At 46.9% G+C, this 18410-nt stretch overlaps 1 non-coding gene across 1 annotated transcript; it reads left to right on the plus strand.

The window, feature by feature from the left end:
• The first annotated feature begins 1299 nt into the window (after window positions 1–1299).
• On the plus strand, window positions 1300–1371 carry Trnat-ugu (transfer RNA threonine (anticodon UGU)). The gene has a single exon. It is a non-coding gene; the product is annotated as a tRNA-Thr (tRNA).
• The last annotated feature ends 17039 nt before the right edge of the window (window positions 1372–18410 follow it).

The raw sequence follows: 18410 nt of genomic DNA on the forward strand, positions 1-18410 counted from the left end.
GTCAGTCCCTGCGTGGGGAAGCAATGCCACCGGCAGCCTCCGCGTGGCCCCGAGTTGTGTCATAGGGGCTGTTGCTCCTAGGACCATGCGGGGCCCCCGTCGGCGCTCGTTGCGATGGTCGTCGGCTGCGGGTCCCGTTTGCTTCGTGGATGTTGGGGAAATTGCCACGGGACGGGAAATGTTGACTCGGAGGACAAAGGAGACCCAAGGGCGCATGATCCAGCCAGGTTGACGGCGACCTCACCGCATTTCGCAAAAGCAGGCACCTCAGTTGGCTAGCAATGAGGGCAACACCTTCAAAGCTCGGACGGACACCATCGGCTGCAAGTACCCGGCCAGGAGGAAACCATTCCAAGGCGTGGTCGATGAAAAACAACTTGCTACTTCGACGACAGTGCGCTCAAAGCAGGTGGTTGAAGCGGCCCGCTTCCCTGTTGAAGTGTATGACGGAGGGCCGGTTGAGGCATGCACGACAGCGGTCTGGGGCCCTAGGCAGCACCAAGGTGGCCATAATTTTCATTATTTCCGGACGGAGTTCCATGATTCTCGTCACCATGCCCTTGTACTTTTGGAAAACGACCGCGGCTGGTGAGGATCCAATGTCGTTGGTGCCTACGTGTAACACCAAAATGGTCACCGTACGTGGAATGAAGTCATGCAGTGAAACGGTTTCTTGCACCGACAATCCACACTGAGACAGGCGTGTTCGTTCGACGAGGGTCGAAATGGTTGAAGAGGTACTTTGATTGGGAGTCGCCGATGATGGCTATCCGAAGAAGGCTGGACCGCCAGCCGAAACTGTTAGGGTAAAATGAATAAATATTTGTTTCGTTTCCTATATTGTAGTACGAAGTTTTTCACAATTTTTCACAATTTTTATTACGGTAGCCAAAAGAAGTTCTCTTTACGAAAAGATAACTTGCCGCCGGCAGGGACCACTTTACTTTCTTCATATTTATATTCTAATTACTAGACATAACACCCCCTATACTTTCCTTGGCATTATTGTCTGCTATTTCTCATTAATATTGTGTCTAATAAAAAAAAACGAGCCCTTAAAAGTCACCTTCTTTCCTTCATTCATAGCGAGGGTCTCGTTCTGGCAGACTTGAGGCCTTCAGGTAGTATGTGAGAGATTATTGGTCAGCTGCCGGCTTGTAAAAATATCACATGCTACATGACGCCAACAGGCATAAAAAGAGTGTTCCACACTCGCCGCTATGGCTGCGATCGGCGCTGACTAACACTCCTAGGTTTAAATGTACAAATATACCCCATAATGTGGACGAGAAGATAACCGCCGCCGTAGCTCAGTGGTAGAGCATCGGACGTGTTATTCGAAGGTCACAGGTTCGGTCCCTGCCGGCGGCAAATTATCTTTCCGTCCACTTTACTTCCTTCACATTTATATCCTAACTACTACAAATAACATCCCCTATACTTTCCTTGGCAGTATTGTCTGTTAGTTCTAATTATTATTGTGTCTAACAAAGAGAAACGAGGCATTAAGAGTCACCTTCTTTCCTTTATTTATATATATATATATAAAGAAAAACTGCTATTATTGTGTAATTACACAATCAGACTAGGCAGTTGTGTTAACCTAATAATAATAATAAATTGTTGGGTTTTTACGGCCCAAAACCACAACATGATTATGAAGGACGCCGTAGTGGAGGGCTCCGGAAATTTCGACCACCTGTGGTTCTTTAACATGCACATAAATCTAAGTACACGGGCCTTCAGAATTTTCGGCTCCATTGAAAATGCGGCCGCCGCAGCTGGCATTCGATCCCGTTACCTTTGGGTCTGCAGTCGAGTACCATAACTACTAGACCGCCACGGTGGCTTGTATTAATAACCTGAATAACGAATATCTGTACAAGTATACATTGAAATCGTACAAATTTAGTTGCTCGAATAAAACTACAAACTGCATAAAAAACATCCCTGTGGCATGCTCCCTCGCAAGGAAAGCTGCATGCCCTTCATTGCAAGGGAGCACACTTTGAGAGAGTGAAAGTCACACACCTGCATGCCCTGTGCAACAAGCACTCCTTGGAGTGTCACTGACCATGGTCCAATGCAGAGAGTGCCCACCACCGGAGATTCTTTGTGAAGTGGAATAGAAAGAAAAAAAAAAAAGGAGGCAGGCCTCGTTACGGAACATGAGTATGACATATGGCAGAACAAAGGGATCGAGGTATGCGGCCTCAGATGCTAGTTGAAGCAAACGCAGTAAGTGTCTCGGCCGACAGCAGCTCTGCCTTCCAGGCGACATGGTAATACGGCAGTTCAATTTCTTCTTATTTCAATATTGAACAGATGCGAAAACAGTTTTCTAAAGATCACTCCCTAGGTGACGCCTTACAACTTCCAGTGTTTAAGCAAAATTTGCAATGGGCCCTGCTGAGAGCTCAGCATGCCATGAACGTCAGCTCTACAAAAGAAAGCTTAGGCTGTGACGAACTAAAATGGTAATGCCCATGTATTCTGATTCACCCTCCTTGGCATTTCGCAAACTGAGCAGAAGTCAAGAAACAGTGGCAAGGGCACGAGAAAAATTCCAGCTTACTTGGCTACTGAGTGCGCACGGTATGCAACTGCCAAGGCTGGCCATCAAAATGTGAACTCCATGACTTGATATTAAAGGGGTCAGGAACAACTTTTCCAAGTAATCATCGAATGACCTCAGTATCGTAATTTATTGCCTCGCGAATTGATTGCCGCAAAAATTTCTCGAATCCGTCAAGAACGAGTGGAGTTACAAGGATTTGTCACATGCTTTAAACTCTTTCTCTCTTCTCTCGTCCCGATGAGCGCACTGGAAGCTGCACAGGGAGGGATGGTACCGTATTTAGACGACTGTAGGTCTGCATTGTACGTCTGCATTTAATCTAAATCTGAAATCCGAAGTTGGGGGGTCGACTTACAACCTAAACCGAAACAAACGAAAAATCAGGCACTCTTTAGCATGCTTACGACATTATGTTACGCTCCGGCTCTACCTGTAACACATACCGTACTTTCTCGTGTATAACCCGCACCCTCAGCAACGATTCGCGGAAAATATTCTAAAAATTACCACCGCGTATTGCTGCAAAGCTAACTTTCCTGCACAGCTTGAAGCGCTGCCGTGAAGCCACCTTTACGCACCAGAATTCGAGCTTGTTTTCTTCAGCGACATCGTAAATAAGCTTCCTTTATGAAATGCGCTCACACTTTTTTTTTCTTTCTTTTTCCCGTGCAATTTTAGGTGGGTTGATCTACATTTGAGTAGACTTACAGTCGTGTAAATACAGTACATCAGTGTGTGTCATTACTTTGGGCACGCGTGATGAAACGTGATCGCTCCGTCCCATTGTGATTCCTATGCACACATGAGGCACTGATGTGTAATGTTAGAGCAGACTATGGACCACAGCACGGCACATGGTGGCACCCCGTGGCGATAGGCGCATCTGATCCGGACACCGCTCTTGATTTATGTCGTCTATTGGCGAATTGCATGCTATCTGTTCGATGTCAAACAGCAGGCACCGGCAGCTCCGAAGAGAGTGAGCACAGGCCTCTGTATGAAAAGAGGGCGCCTGAGAAAATGGCAACTTCGTGCTCCACTTCTAAACTCTCCTTGCCGCACACAACTGCAAGATTTGGCGGAGTTGTTCACAGCAGTGTTTGCTTTCCGCAGGATGCGTTTTCTCACCAAGCCCGACGGATACTTCATGGCCCCTTTAAGTACGTTCAAAGTTGTTGATGACATTATTCATAGCCTGAAACTTCAGTAATGGGAAGTAGAAAACTGCATCAAGCTGTGTTTTTTAACACCAGGACATGAGGTACAGGGGTGGTAAAAAGTTCCCAGGCCACTATCCAATGCAGTCCTATGGCAGAGCAGCCTGTCAACTTTCGACCGTCCCTGTACATGCCTTGCATGCCTCAACCAAGCTATGCACCTCCATACTACTGTATAACCTCTTTAATTCAAATTCCACAGGGACCTGAAATTTGGACGAATAAAACAAAGTTCAAACTAAAGAGAGCCCCTTTCAGTATAGCACCTGATGACTTGAGCCGCATTCCTGGCCGAGTGCTGCCTACACCATCATTGCAAGTGCGAGCACAGTGGGTAGATAAACATGCGCACGTGTCTGAGCTTGAGGGGTTGGGGATTGTTGATTAGAGATGACAGCATCGTGTGAAGGGGCCAGCAAGTGCCCTCACGGCGATGCCGAAAGGGAGCACACGAAAGCCCGTGTTTCTCCTCCTTTGCAGCAGCCATAGGGGAAGTGGTTTTCATTAGGAAAAGAATAGGTGGAGCTATCTTCTGCAGCCCACAAGAGAGCATGGTTCACAGTGAGGGGTGTTTGGGAATTTAAAAAAACGGAAGGAACAGATGATTTGAACCAATATGTGGAGCGGGCATCTGACAAAAGCAGTGAAGGCCGCATCTGCTCGTGCAGCTGCCAAGGAGCCCTCCAGGCCGCGGGCGAGTGTGTTGCGTAGAAAGCAGCAGAAGAGAGGTACACAGCACAAGGGCCTTCGAAGGCATGCACATGCACTATTGAGCAGAGGGCGGTGGAGCAGCCAGTAGTGTAGCAACAGGTGGTGGAGCAGTCTAGTTTAGCCTCAAGGTCTGCCTGCTCAATCGTCAACAATTCACTGCAACCTCTCAAAGACAGTGAGCCTTCTGAGAGAGAGGACACATGAGAGGCAGGGGAACACAGAAAGGGCTAATAGTGCATGGTTTCTCGCTAAACAAACACAGATGACTGAAAAGAACAGATAACTTTGAACTTGTGCCAATGCCTTCATACCTTTATGGTTGCAATGCAATCAAACAATGAGCACTGTTATGACCGGCAGTCGGTGGCGAAGCGCTGACCATGAGAATCGGCGGACGAGGCGTTCTCACACTGCTAGAACACCTGCATCCTTCCTCTACACGGAATTCCTGTGACGGCGCGTGACCAACAATGGGCAGAATCTCGGCCTCAAAAGTCTGGGACGGCAAAGCCGGAGACAATGGACCACCTGGGCTTGGCTTGGTACGCTGCCGAAGCCACCTGACGGGTATGTTTGGACGGGAGTCTCCGCAACCTTTTCGCTGCGTCGGGAAAAGATCTGCATGGGCAAGCACGAAGAACCTGTTGTCCTGCTTCTCCCCACCTGCGTGCCGTCAGCCGCCGGACTTTTGCCGCTTCAAGTGTGCCATGACCCCTCCGCGACAGTGAAATGGACTGTGCCATGGTGGGAGGTGTCGTGTGTGTGAGTGGTGGTCATCAAGAGGGAGGAGCCAAACTGAGGGGTTAAAACGACGGTGCTGAGTGAGAAATGGGGCTCTGAGCCCTCGGTAACAGGCTCATCCAATGCGCTCGTCGCTGAACTCTTCCTTGTAACTATGTAATTGAGTGTACGAAATGTGCCAGTAAACTTGTTATTGTTTTCCCATCTTGCTAGCATCAGTTCCTCAACCCGGAGACTCGACTACGCTACCAAACGGAGTCCGGGTACGACGCTGCCCTCTCGTAGCAACAGCATGGTTGTCGAGAAGGGACGGATCCAAATACACCGGCACGACAACTGGAGTCAGCGGTGGGATTGATCCAAAAACCCGGTCGCAACAACTGGTGATCAGCGCTGGGATCTGAAGCTACAAGCGACAACAACAGTCGGCCTAAGGGAATGCAGCTGTCTGGAAACATCGATCACGTGTGGGTGAGTGCTTGGCTTTTCCTTTGATGTGGACCAGGTTCTAAACGAGGGTTTTAGATCTGGTAGATAACTTTACCGAGAGACTCAAGGTTACGTACTCTCGGATAGTTATTTAGGAAGTAGCGGGCACTCGAGACGATCATGGATTTACAGAAGCTGCAGGAGCCGGACTTGTTGCTGTTGTGTGAGGAATTGGGGATCGATACGAAGGGTTTGGCAGGAAAATTCCTAATCATACAGGCAATCATTGATTTGGGGGCCGATGATGAGGAGCTCTGTGAAGAATGGGAGGTCGTCAACCAAAAAAAGGAAGAGCAGCTCAGACAGCGAGAAAGAGGAACGCCACGCAGAATTCGAAAGGGAAGAAAAGAGGCGTAAGCGTGAAAGGGAGGAAAGGTGGCGTGAGCTCCGCAAACTAGAAGTCAAGGTAGAACTCCTAAGGTTGAGTAAGAGGTCGGGCAGTTGTCCCCAGCGAGTGGTACCTCTTCTCAACAAGAAGGCAGAGTTCAAGATGTCAAGGTATATGCAGCCATATGTGGTATCAGGGGATATCGGCCTGTATCTTGCAAAATTTGAACAAATGTGTGAGGAACTGTCTTTTGAGCGAGACACTTGGTCTCAGGGGTTAATGTCAGTTCTGCCCAGTGAGGCAGTTGAGGTTGTTGCGCGACTCAGTGAGAAGGACGCGGACAACTACGATGTAATTAAGGCATCTTTATTCCGGAGATTCGGAATAGCTGGTAGGAGAGAGGAAAGCAAAAGAAGCATGCTAAGGGATCTTTCTCCTGAGAACAACGAGCGACAGGGCGCCGTTGGCGAGGTCGCGCCAGAGAAAGGCCCGCTGTTGCAAGAGAGCATGAAAGCAGAGCAGGTTGATAATGAGGCCTTGGCCGATCTAGAGTTAGGGACAGTTCCGAAAGACGTTCCTGGCGTGGACGAGGTTTGTGCCAGCCGCCCTGATGGGCTCAAGGAGGAGCTGGAAACCTTCCTCGTGCCTCGAAAGGACGCTTCGGAATCGTCAAACGTACACACGGTTAGCGTGGTGGCTAACCAGAGCAAGGACGCGGCGCTTCAAAGGTTCGGAGATACCGTCGGTGAGGGCTCAGAGTTAGATTTTATCAGCGCTGACGCAGATAATTTGGCCCGACAGTCCGACGTGGCGGAGAATTCGAGAGGTGTGAGCGAGATCAGCGCTGACGCAGATAATTTGGCCCGACAGTCCGACGTGGCGGAGAATTCGAGAGGTGTGAGCGAGATAGAAGGTGTAGCAGAAACACCAACGAGCTGCACAACTCCGCATGTCGCGACCCGAAGCGATGATGAAGGCGTCGTGAGAAAGAATGTTTGCCGAAAGCACAGAAAAAGAAAGCGGCTGAAGCATTCGGCTCAGCGTAAGCTTAAGAAAGGTCCCACCCCGGCACGAGAAAGACGCAAGCGTAGGCCAACGGACAGTTCACGGAAACGTAAATTGAGGCATTCATTCAGCCGCAAGCAGCGCGAGAGGCGCAGAGGGAGAAAGCAAGGTGCGCTCCCACGACGGAAGGCGGGGTTGAGATTGACAGTTTCGGGAAAGCACCTGGGTCCAAGTCGTCAAAGTCGAAAGACCAGTGTACGGCGGGTAACAAAGCACCGCGCGGAGGCGAGCACAAAGGGAGAACGGACCCAGTTTCTTCCCAGTTTCTGGCATTCCATTCGCCTTCCTGAAGGGAGCCGACCGAGGTGCCGAATGAAGCGTGACTGTAGAATGCCGCTGATAGCTCGTGCATGTTGTAGCCTCTGGCGAGCGAGAAAGCCGGCTGGACCGCGGCCCCATCGGGTACGATTCAAGCGAATCCAATTGAGAAAAGGGGAACGGTCAGTTCGTGTAGGTTTGCAGGTGCGAGCAAACTGAGATTACTCATTGTTTTGTTAGGAATGTAGAATTCAGCCAGTTTATTTTTGTGTGTTATGAGATGCGGTGCAAAGGTTTAAGAAGAAAAACCGCACAGTAGTAAAGGCTGAAGAGAGCATCGAAGTTTTTTTTTTTTTCATTAGGATGAACTTCTGATGAAGGTGTTTTTAGCGCGATAACTGTATTTTTTTCTAGTTTTGAAAGGTTTAGTGCGATATCGTATGCGTTCACGTTCATGTCGATTTGGGGTGAATAAGCATTTGAGGAGAGATATCTGCATCAGTTTCCGAAATGAGTTTGGCACTGAGCGGTGCCGTTTTCGTTACGCGCTATTAGAATTGACAGGCATTTAGTGCGAGGTTTTAGCATAAAACCAATGTAAATGTTTGAGGTGCTTTTGAAGTGTATTGCACCTGGGGTTATTTTTTTTTTGTACAATGTGTGTTTTTAATGTAAGGATCAGCTTTTAGAAGAACTTAGAGGGATTATGTGAAGTGGTTAGTTGTACTTTGTCCTTTGCAACGCTATAGCAATGAGGTATTGAAACGCTCAGGAGAGCACAGTGGTTTTTATCAGAGGCGTTGGCATGGGCAGGTAGCTTTAACCGAATGAACCTGTTAGAAGACAGTGTTTATCCCATTATGTTTTGTTCTTTTTTTTGTGAGGAATTAATGATCGAGTGATCACATGAGCGGGTCAGTAAGGTTTCCGAACGTTACGGCGTGAGCGATCGTTCAGAGGTATGTGACGTGGTCGAACCTTTTGATAGGGTTCTGACTGTAAAGGATGAGAAGATCGTTTTGCAAGTGCAATCGTAGACTATTTAGGTCACGGCGTAGGCCTAGGTTTCAGGAAACCTAGTGAGCTTGAGAGCTCAGGAGTAGCAGACTATCCGCGGCCCAAAACAAAGACGGACGAAGGGGCGTTTTGGGGCTCGCTGGAATGCAGTCCTTGCAACGGAAGTTATTCATCGTTGGCCACAACTTGACCGATGTTGTTCGCGGGACAGAACAGGCGAAAGTAGTTTAAAATGAAAAGAAGGAAGCTGCCTTCTTAAGCGTGAAGGTGGTACTGATTAAGATGGTACTGGTTTTGTGAGCTCAGGATTTCGACCGAGAGTTCACGGTCCAGAGTTATGCGAGTGATCGAGGCCTAGGTGCCGTTCAATGTCAGAGGGATGACGAAGGTAATGAACATTCCGTACTCTACTTGAGCCGAAAATTGAGCTCTCGAGAGATGGCGTACTGCGCTTCAGAAAGGGAGTGCGCTTGCATTGTGTGGGCCATTCATTAGTTGCAGTGTTATCTCAGAGGCGTCACATTCAGCGTGGATACGGATCGTTATCCCCTTGCCTGGCTGCAAACCGCGACATCAAAGAACAGTCGCCTTCTGAGGTGGAGCTTGATTTTTAGGTAATATCATTTCGACATTAAGGATAAGAAGGGCAAAATTTGAGTGGAAACGCTGACGCGCTTAGCCGCTCTTTCTAAGCGATTCTGGGGTGCTCTTCCAATGTCTCGAAATTGATATTCGAGGTTTTTTTTGTGCAACTTTTTGTTTAATAGAGTAAAGTAGCACGTTTGGTTCCTCAGCATAAGTAAGTCCTGAGAGTTTTGAGAGTCAGCTTTTCGTAAAAGCTAGTAATGAAAGTTTGTTTGCCAACCCTCTTTGGCCTGGTTTACTCGGAGGCGGCTGAGTGCTTGCTCTGCATGTGGTTGGGTTTCAGAGAGGCCGCAGAAGTTGGGTTGCAACTGACCAGACAATGCTTCAAGCGAAGTCGAGCCGTTGGGCATTCAACGGTGGCGAATTTCGTCGACCCTTCGAGCAGCAGCGTTGGCTGCTACCCTCCGTTTCTCCACTGGCGAGGGAGGAGGCTGTTATGACCGGCAGTCGGTGGCGAAGCGCTGACCATGAGAATCGGCGGACGAGGCGTTCTCACACTGCTAGAACACCTGCATCCTTCCTCTACACGGAATTCCTGTGACGGCGCGTGACCCACAATGGGCAGAATCTCGGCCCCAAAAGTCTGGGACGGCAAAGCCGGAGACAATGGACCACCTGGGCTTGCCTTGGTACGCTGCCGAAGCCACCTGACGGGTATGTTTGGACGGGAGTCTCCGCAACCTTTTTGCTGCGTCGGGAAAAGATCTGCATGGGCAAGCACGAAGAACCTGTTGTCCTGCTTCTCCCCACCTGCGTGCCGTCAGCCGCCGGACTTTTGCCGCTTCAAGTGTGCCATGACCCCTCCGCGACAGTGAAATGGACTGTGCCATGGTGGGAGGTGTCGTGTGTGTGATTGGTGGTCATCAAGAGGGAGGAGCCAAACTGAGGGGTTAAAACGACGGTGCTGAGTGAGAAATGGGGCTCTGAGCCCTCGGTAACAGGCTCATCCAATGCGCTCGTCGCTGAACTCTTCCTTGTAACTATGTAATTGAGTGTACGAAATGTGCCAGTAAACTTGTTATTGTTTTCCCATCTTGCTAGCATCAGTTCCTCAACCCGGAGACTCGACTACGCTACCAAACGGAGTCCGGGTACGACGCTGCCCTCTCGTAGCAACAGCATGGTTGTCGAGAAGGGACGGATCCAAACACACCGGCACGACAACTGGAGTCAGCGGTGGGATTGATCCAAAAACCCGGTCGCAACAGCACAAACACCTCATGCTTTCAATTCGGTTCAAGAAGATTGGTAGTCTTGTAGCCAGCCAATAACAGCAAGAGTGAGACAAAAGAAAGGATGTCATGGGAGAAAAGGGAACCGCTGTGAAGCCTGCACCTGCCACTCTTCCCCTACCGTTCACCTAAAACAGAGTGCTTGCCGATGCATACTACACAGTTGCATACATTGTCTGCAAACCTACAGTGTCATTGCTAACTGTGAAGATGTGGACTGTGTGGCCGCAACAAGATGGGGTTTGTGATAATGACAACTGCATGGAAAGAAGAGCGTGTGCCCACATGAAAAAAGAAAAGGAGCTGCATTTGACAAAGAGAAAGGGTATTGCGACTCGAACAGCAGCTCAATGACTGGCAGTTTGAGCCACAGCCTTGGACAACCGGGTGTGCTGACCGACTAGACAATATCCCACTTTTGGCTGCTGCTTGCCCTGCACACCAAGGCCCATTGTCATAGCAGCCTGGTGCAGCTGATGACCAGGTATGGAAGCTACCTGCCTGCAATCAGATGGCCAATGTGCAAGCAGCCAAGGCATCCAACGAGTGAGTGGCTGGCCAACCTCAACAAATTTCCTGTCCTCCTGAAATTCAAATTTACAAGGTTGCACTATGAATAATACTATTCCTTTATACTTAGTCTGGCTTCAAAATGTGCTTCTTCATATGACTGTGTGAATAACATTCGTGAGTACCATTGCAATAAGCACAGAATACTGCCAGTGCATTTGCTGCAGAGATATCTTACTCCAAAGACAACGGTGGAAATGTTTGTGTTGATGTGGTGTACAACAAAATCAGACCCCAAAATATGACACCTGCAAGAATGTGACAAATATTTCACAGCCTGAATGTGCACTTGAAATGTTGACTTAGCCAAGCAAAATGACTTGCCTGCCTTCATGCAGCTTGTTGTATTCAACCAATTCGTGGCGAAGCTTAGTGCTCCTCATGAACGAGACCATGTGGCCGCAGTCATGCGGAAGTTCACCGCATTTCAAGAAAAGTCAGCCCTGTGGACACACATCCAGCCACTTCAAGCAAGTGTGCCTCCAGCCTGGTGATGGCCATGCAGTACTAGCAGTGAGGGTTCATGTTGTAGGGCTCAATCACTGGCAGATCCGGAGGGCTCATAACTGCACAAGGATGCCAAATCAGACGAGTTGCACTTCAATCATGACAGCTGTACACAGCAAAACAGACGGACAGAAAAGAGATATATGGGACAAGCACCGTCTTTCAATTGAAACTTTAACGGAAATAAAGTGTGACATAAATATTCAAAGCAGTGGTGTAAATCCAGAAAAATTACAAGGGGCGACACACATCTTGCCGTGGTGGCCATCTTGTTTTTATAAATATACGTTTTATTTTTAATTACAGTAGACTCTCATTAAATGGAACCTGAAGGGACCAGGAAAATATGTTCCGTTTAACAAGAGTTTCGTTTACTGAGAGATGAACTGGGTTGAAACATTCAGGTATGAAACCAATAATACTAAAGGCAGTTGTTCCATTTAAGCAGCAATTCCATTTAACAGATTTCCGTTTACTGAGAGTCCACTGTATAGCAATTTCTAGCGCTTCTTTGGTATAATGCATAAAGGTGCAGCTTTTCTTTAACTTCAGCTCCATTCCCCATCGTGTATGCCTCTTAGAAGTAATACGTAACATTTCAGAAAGCTTGTGTTCCACAGTGCCTTTTGAAAAGAAAAGCAGCTCTCACCTTTGTGTTTTATTTCTGCTTCAGATTTCACAGCTGGTTTCATGAAGAGTGCACTATACTTAAAAAGGCCCTGCAACACTTTTCCAAGTAATCATCAAACAGCTTCACTAAAGGAGTTTAGTGGCCTCACAAATGGCCTCACGAACCGACCACTACAAAAATTTTTAGAATCCGTCAAGCACAAGCGGAGTTACAGAGATTTGTCGTATGCTGTAAATGCTCTCTCTCTTCTCTCGTCCCGACGAACGCGCTGGAAGCTAAGCAGGGAGGGATGGTGCGGGGGAAAGAAGTCATGTCATGTGCGTATCATGACCTTGGGCGCTTTTTTTTCTTAGAATGCACGGCTAACCTTCAATGAGACTGCGCGCGTGCGGGCACGTGGCAGCTTTTCGCGGCGGGCGCAGTAACTATGCAGCCAATGATGCTCAAACCAGCCAATGACCGCGAATTTGGGTATATTGCGCGGTCATATGAGTATATGGCAGCATTTGTAGAAAGAAGAGGGAGCACTTTTTAGCTGTCTTAGAGAATTCATTGTACAGTCCAGGCCACGTGCTGCACTATAATGTTTAGCTCACGTGTTCTCAGGAGCCTCGACTACCGATCGGCAGCATTTTCTGACCATGCTGAAAGAGTGTTGTAGGGCCCCTTTAACTGTCAAGCTGTTCAAATATGTTAAAGATAACTCTTCAGAGGGGGATGGGGGGGGGGCAATTGCAAGGGTTCCCCCCCCCTGTTAAAACAAGCGAAGTTGGGACCCCCCTGAGCACCCCATGATTTACACTGGTGATTTAAAGAATGAAACAAGAAACAAAGGCAACAACACCAATAGCCAGAATGATTCTTCAGTGTGGGTTGTCAAAAAAAAAATTTTGCAGAGAAGTTACAAAGTGTCAAGAATAGGTATCTCTTCCTTTATTAATGTGATAGATAACTGGCTAGAACACATGCTTTTCTTCTGCAAATCAATGAGTTTGCATGTGCGTTGGTCTTTGTACCAGTTACAGAAGGCCACAGTTACACACAATATTGACAATGTGTGGGACATTGATGTAGCTTTCAAGCGGTTTTCATATTTATGGAGCCAAAAATTCACACAATTCATCTTCATTCACACAACGCCTTAAATTACACCTTGCTGCATGCCAGAGCAATTTATAGACCACCCTGGTATAACATTCACAATATTTATTAACATGAGTGGTAGAGCCTGCACTCGAACCCTTCCTAAAATTTGGACCAGCTCAATTGTCAATTTATGACCTATGTAACCTCCATTGCTTGTCTTGTGATCTCCTTTAATATGCCAGCCAACAACAATGAGTAGAAACGTAAATGGCACAGCCACTGCAATCCGCTGATGATGAATTGAAGAATTCCATCGGGGGAAAGCACTGGCGAGACTGGTAGAAGTAGCTACATCGAGACTCGTTGCAGAGAGCCTGCATGGAGTCTGTGCCATCTGGTTCAGCTGGGATAACAGAAATGAGAGAGCAGCGCCTCACTTGTCAAGCAAATGCCTCTTTATTATCCAAATGCGCTTCATATGTCTCATGGTACGAGCAGTGCGAGGGCCAGGGAAGATGTAGATGAAGCAGGACAGGCAGATACTGCACTTGCAAGTACTAATTTGATGGGAGGTGAAAGTAGTGACATAACAGAGACACTGTCAGATTGTCATTTAACACACTGCTGAAGCTGCAGTTTAAAGATTTTGCAGGTAGAAGTGTAAAGATGGCACCTGGTGCTGGAAACACAGCTGCTACTGTTGCACGGAGCAGCCCAGACCATGAAGGTTGGCACTGGAACCGAATTCACAAGTGGATAAGAACTGGTGAATGAAACTTGCAGGTCTCTTGAAAGGTATGGTTGCAACAATGCCAACCCAGGAAGCTTTGGCTTCATGGTGGTTTAATAAGGGCACAGAAATAACTCTGAAATGCTATAGTGTGTTGATCAAGTAATGGGCTGGATTTACTTTGCCGTGCCTTGGCGCAAGGCCCAGGAAGATTATTTACCAACCTGTTATCCGAAGAGATATAGCAACATGCTGTTCTAAAGGCTAAAGTGTTGCATGGCCTACATTTGTCAGGGGCTGAATACTTCCACCTTGTCCTCTTTCTAAACCAAAAATCCTAAGAAAACACGGTTGAAATTTACAATCAGGCTCAAAAACTACCTTGATTACTAACGTGTGGAGACCTGCAAAGAACTTTGGAACAGTTCACAGTGCTTGAGAAAGCAGAATGCTTGAAAAAAATGCTGATGTTCTGAAGAATAGCCCATGTACGTCGCACTGAATGTGAACCGATGCTTGACCTGGAGAGGTAGCCCAGTTAGCACAGAGCCACAAGGACAGTATTAGGTGCCAGGCTATACTGAGCAGCAACTCATACATGACTAAAAAGCAGCCAGTCAGAGGAAGACCTTTAGCATCATCCACCAACTACTTGAATTCCGAGCCATGATTCAGAAGGCATTCCTTGAAACGTCTCATGTACGGACACATAGCCAAATGTAAACAAAATGGCATGGCTAGAAGAGAGGGAGTGCAAATGGTGCAGTAACAACAAAACAGTTATAGATTATGTAGCCGCACCCTAACTTGTTGACGACACAATCGTGGTAGAAACACAGTGGCAGCACGTCACCAAGTACAGAGTGGCGAGAAGAGCGACACTGAGAAGTGTGCACGAGAAGCTTGACGTAATCATAGATTCAGGGGCTCACTTTACAGTTGTGCACAAGTCACTGCACCTGAAATACAAAAGTTGAGGGTCCCCTGTAAAGCTCTCTGGGGCATACAAGAAGGTGGCAGTGAAGCTGGCCTACGTACCCATGTGCACGACAGAGCCGTTGGTCTCTTATATTTCTTTTCAATGAATGAAAAGTTCTTTGCATGCTAAGCAGCAAACTAGCACAAGAAATAAGTTCCTTGATTACACCAGGAGACTATGGATAGTTGCTTGAAGAGAGAGCAATAGGACAATGTGGTGTGGAGGGGTCAGTTATAAGTGATGACGAAAAATGAAGCTGGTTCTGGAACAATGAAGTACCAATGCAATATGCCTGGATGCAGCTGAAGCAAGGACCACTTTGAAGAATGCATCCCAGGTGTAAATCTGCACACCAGGCACTGCATGAAGTGCGGTTGGAGGATGGATCGCTACAAGAGGCATGGGCACAAGCTGAGAAAGGTGGTAGTGCTGATAAATCCTCACTGCCATTCGATTGTAAAATCAGAAACATGGTTCCGGTTCACAAATTAGGATGTAAAAATTCTCCCTTAAACTGACACCCGATTTCATTACGTAGTATATTCTGTGTAAAATCCTTGGACATACCCTTTACACAACTGTTCATTTCCTTGACGCTCACTAATTCTTTCTTAAGGCTCAACTTGGCTTCCACTGCTCCCTTTCTTGTGAAACACAGCTGGTGCACCCATTGACAGCTTTTTCTTTGGTTTTTGGTTTGTTTTTCTGTTGTTTGATCTTTTTGCCTTGCTCATCTTTTGATTTGCTCATAATATGTCGCGTGTTGTTCTTTGTGGTTTTTGTCGGATATATTTTCGTGCTCTGCACAGTAAACTCAGTTGTAAGTTAGCGCTCGTCCTTGTGTGTCTCCTTGTCCTAGTCCTCAGCTCGCGCTATAGCAATCATCATGACATACCAACTAGCGCAAGCCGCCATCCTTCACAGCTGGCTTCCTTCACACATAGACTACATACAATTCTTGACCGCCCTTCTATAGCCGACTGCATTTTCCGGGTTTCGCAAACGATTTTGCAAAACCTTGCCCCAGTTTACTTCTTTCAAAATTAAGTAAATTGAACATGGATGGAAAACTATTCTATCGGATCGGACATTTTTCATCTGGATGCTCACAATTCGTGTCTGCAAACACCCATTCATGACTTGCCCCAATGCCATGAACTCTAATATTAACTTGATTATTCACCAGTTGTGTAGTCTTCCAAGAAATTATACTGACCAAAAGCATGTTACAATTCTTTAAAAACAATATCAAGGCTATATGTATCTAATTGGTGTAAAACCCGCTTGATGGAACTCAACATAAATATATATCTGTGGTTTTACATGCCAAAACCACCATATGATTATGAAGCATGCCATAGTGGAGAGCTCCGGAAATTTTGACCATCTGGTGTTCTATAACGTGCATTGACATCGCACAGTACATGGGCTTCTAATATTTCGCCTTCACCAAAATGCGACCAACTCAACACAAATAAATGCAAGGCATTATGTGCCTGCCATACAACTGGTTGCCCAGCTTCCTACTTGCCCAAGAACTCCGCTCTTGAACACATAACATCTCATAACTAGGTGCTCACATGACTTCCTCTCTTACCTGGTCTCTTCATATTAGAAGAATTAGCAATGCTAAATCTTCGCTGGAATAGCTCCCATGCAACTTCCACCTGGAGCCCCACCACTAATATATTAATCTCTGCCCTCGAGGTAGTCCAAAATAACTCTGCCTGCTTTATTCTCTTTAGCCACAATCATACCGCCAGTATCACTTTAATGAAAGCGTCTTTACAGCTTGCCTCACTCGCCTGTCACCACAAGTTTTCTTGCCAATGTCTCTTTCACGAAATATACTCCAGTGCCGCCCTGAATGACGACCATATTCTTCCTTCATTATACATTACCCCTCGTTTTGATCACACTCAAAAGATGGGAATAATGTCGTGCTGAATGAAAACACATTATCATTCATTTGTACCCTGTGCTTCACAGGACTGGAAAAAGCTTCTTGGATCAGTAACGTCCACTGTTCATTATTCCCAGTTTCATAATGTTTTACACACAAGTGCACTATTGTGCAACTAACCAAGTGTGCAATTATGGTGTTTTCAATTAATTGCTTGACTTATCATTGCTCTGGCTTTTAGTGATGCTTTCTGATAGTTTCAGCTAAAATTGTACTAGCAGCAGAGCAAAGCTTGTATTGTGTGCTTTCCAGTATGTTCCACTCCCATCTCTAGTACCTCTGGGTCTGAGGGAAATACAAATAAATAAATAGCATGTTTGTGTGTAATAGGCTCTTGTACCACCAAGAACCTGTACCTGGACAGGACTGCAATCTTGCCCCTCGAGCACCACTCAAAGCTTCTAAATATACGATTGCCCACCTGTGAGAGCACAAAACACTGCAATGCATAAAAACCTCCTTTTGTTCAGAGATTGTGGCTCGTAGCATTACAGGATACTGGCGATCATTTCACTCCTGCCAGGTAAAATCTCCAGCAAAGATTATAGATAGAGTGCCAATCGTGCTGTTAGAAGATTGGATGTTGTGTTTCAGGTAGAGAACATGGCCAACTGATCTTTTGTTCGCTCGCAGACACCTCTTACGTCCCGTAGATGTGTACACAAAAAGACCAGACATAATCTGTTTGAAAGCATCAATTGACACCCTAGGCCACGTGTGACACCGTCCCGCTGATATTCTGAGGCTTGGAGGTTCCATAAACCATTTGCTGCAGCCAAGGAACAAGCTTAACAAATATATTGACCCAGTAGTTCCTCAATAAGATCTATCAGTGTTTTTGAACATCAGATCACCAGTAGCTTAAAGGGGTCATGAGCGACCGCTGGGCTTGGCACAAAAACATCCTGCGAAAAGCAGACACTGCTATGAACAGCTCAACTAAATCTTGGTCATGCACGGCAAGGAGAATTTAGAAGCGTAGCGCAAAGTTGCCACTTTCTCAGGCACCCTCTTTTCATACAGAGGCCTGTGCTCACTCTCTTCGGAGCTGCTGGCGCCTGCTGCTTGATTCGAACAACAGATAGCATGCTATTGGCCAACAGCCAACATAAATCAAGAGTGGCGTTTGTATCAGGTGGGCTTCTTGCCACAGGGTGCCGCCACGTGCGGGCACTGCACTCCATAGTCTGGTAGAACAACTGGTAGTACAACTGACAGTACAACTGGCAGTACAACAGAGTGATCATGTTTCACTGATGCACTAACTCCTTTTTCCCATGCCATTCCTCCCTGTGTAGCTTGCAGCGAGGTCATCGGGACGAGAGAACAGAGAAAGCCCTTAAAGCGTGCAGCAAATCTCTAACTCCGCTCGTCCTTGATGAATACAAGAATTTTTCTGGGGCAGTCAATTCGTGAGGCAATAAACTCCGATCCAGAGGTAATTCGGTGATTACTTGGAAAAGTGGTTCAGGACCCCTTTAACAGTTTGGTACATCAGTGGAACAGAATGCTCAAGGTCATGCTCTTTCATGTGGTCAACAAGAAAGGAAGAGAGTGGAATTGTTGCCTCAATGCTCTGGGCCTACCACAAAGTGCTGAATGCCGCAACAGGCCAATATCTTTTCAAGGTGTATGACTGGCTGCCCAGTGATTCACTTCTCAT

This window comes from Rhipicephalus sanguineus, chromosome 1, assembly GCF_013339695.2.
Source record: "Rhipicephalus sanguineus isolate Rsan-2018 chromosome 1, BIME_Rsan_1.4, whole genome shotgun sequence".
Lineage (NCBI taxonomy): Eukaryota > Metazoa > Arthropoda > Arachnida > Ixodida > Ixodidae > Rhipicephalus > Rhipicephalus sanguineus.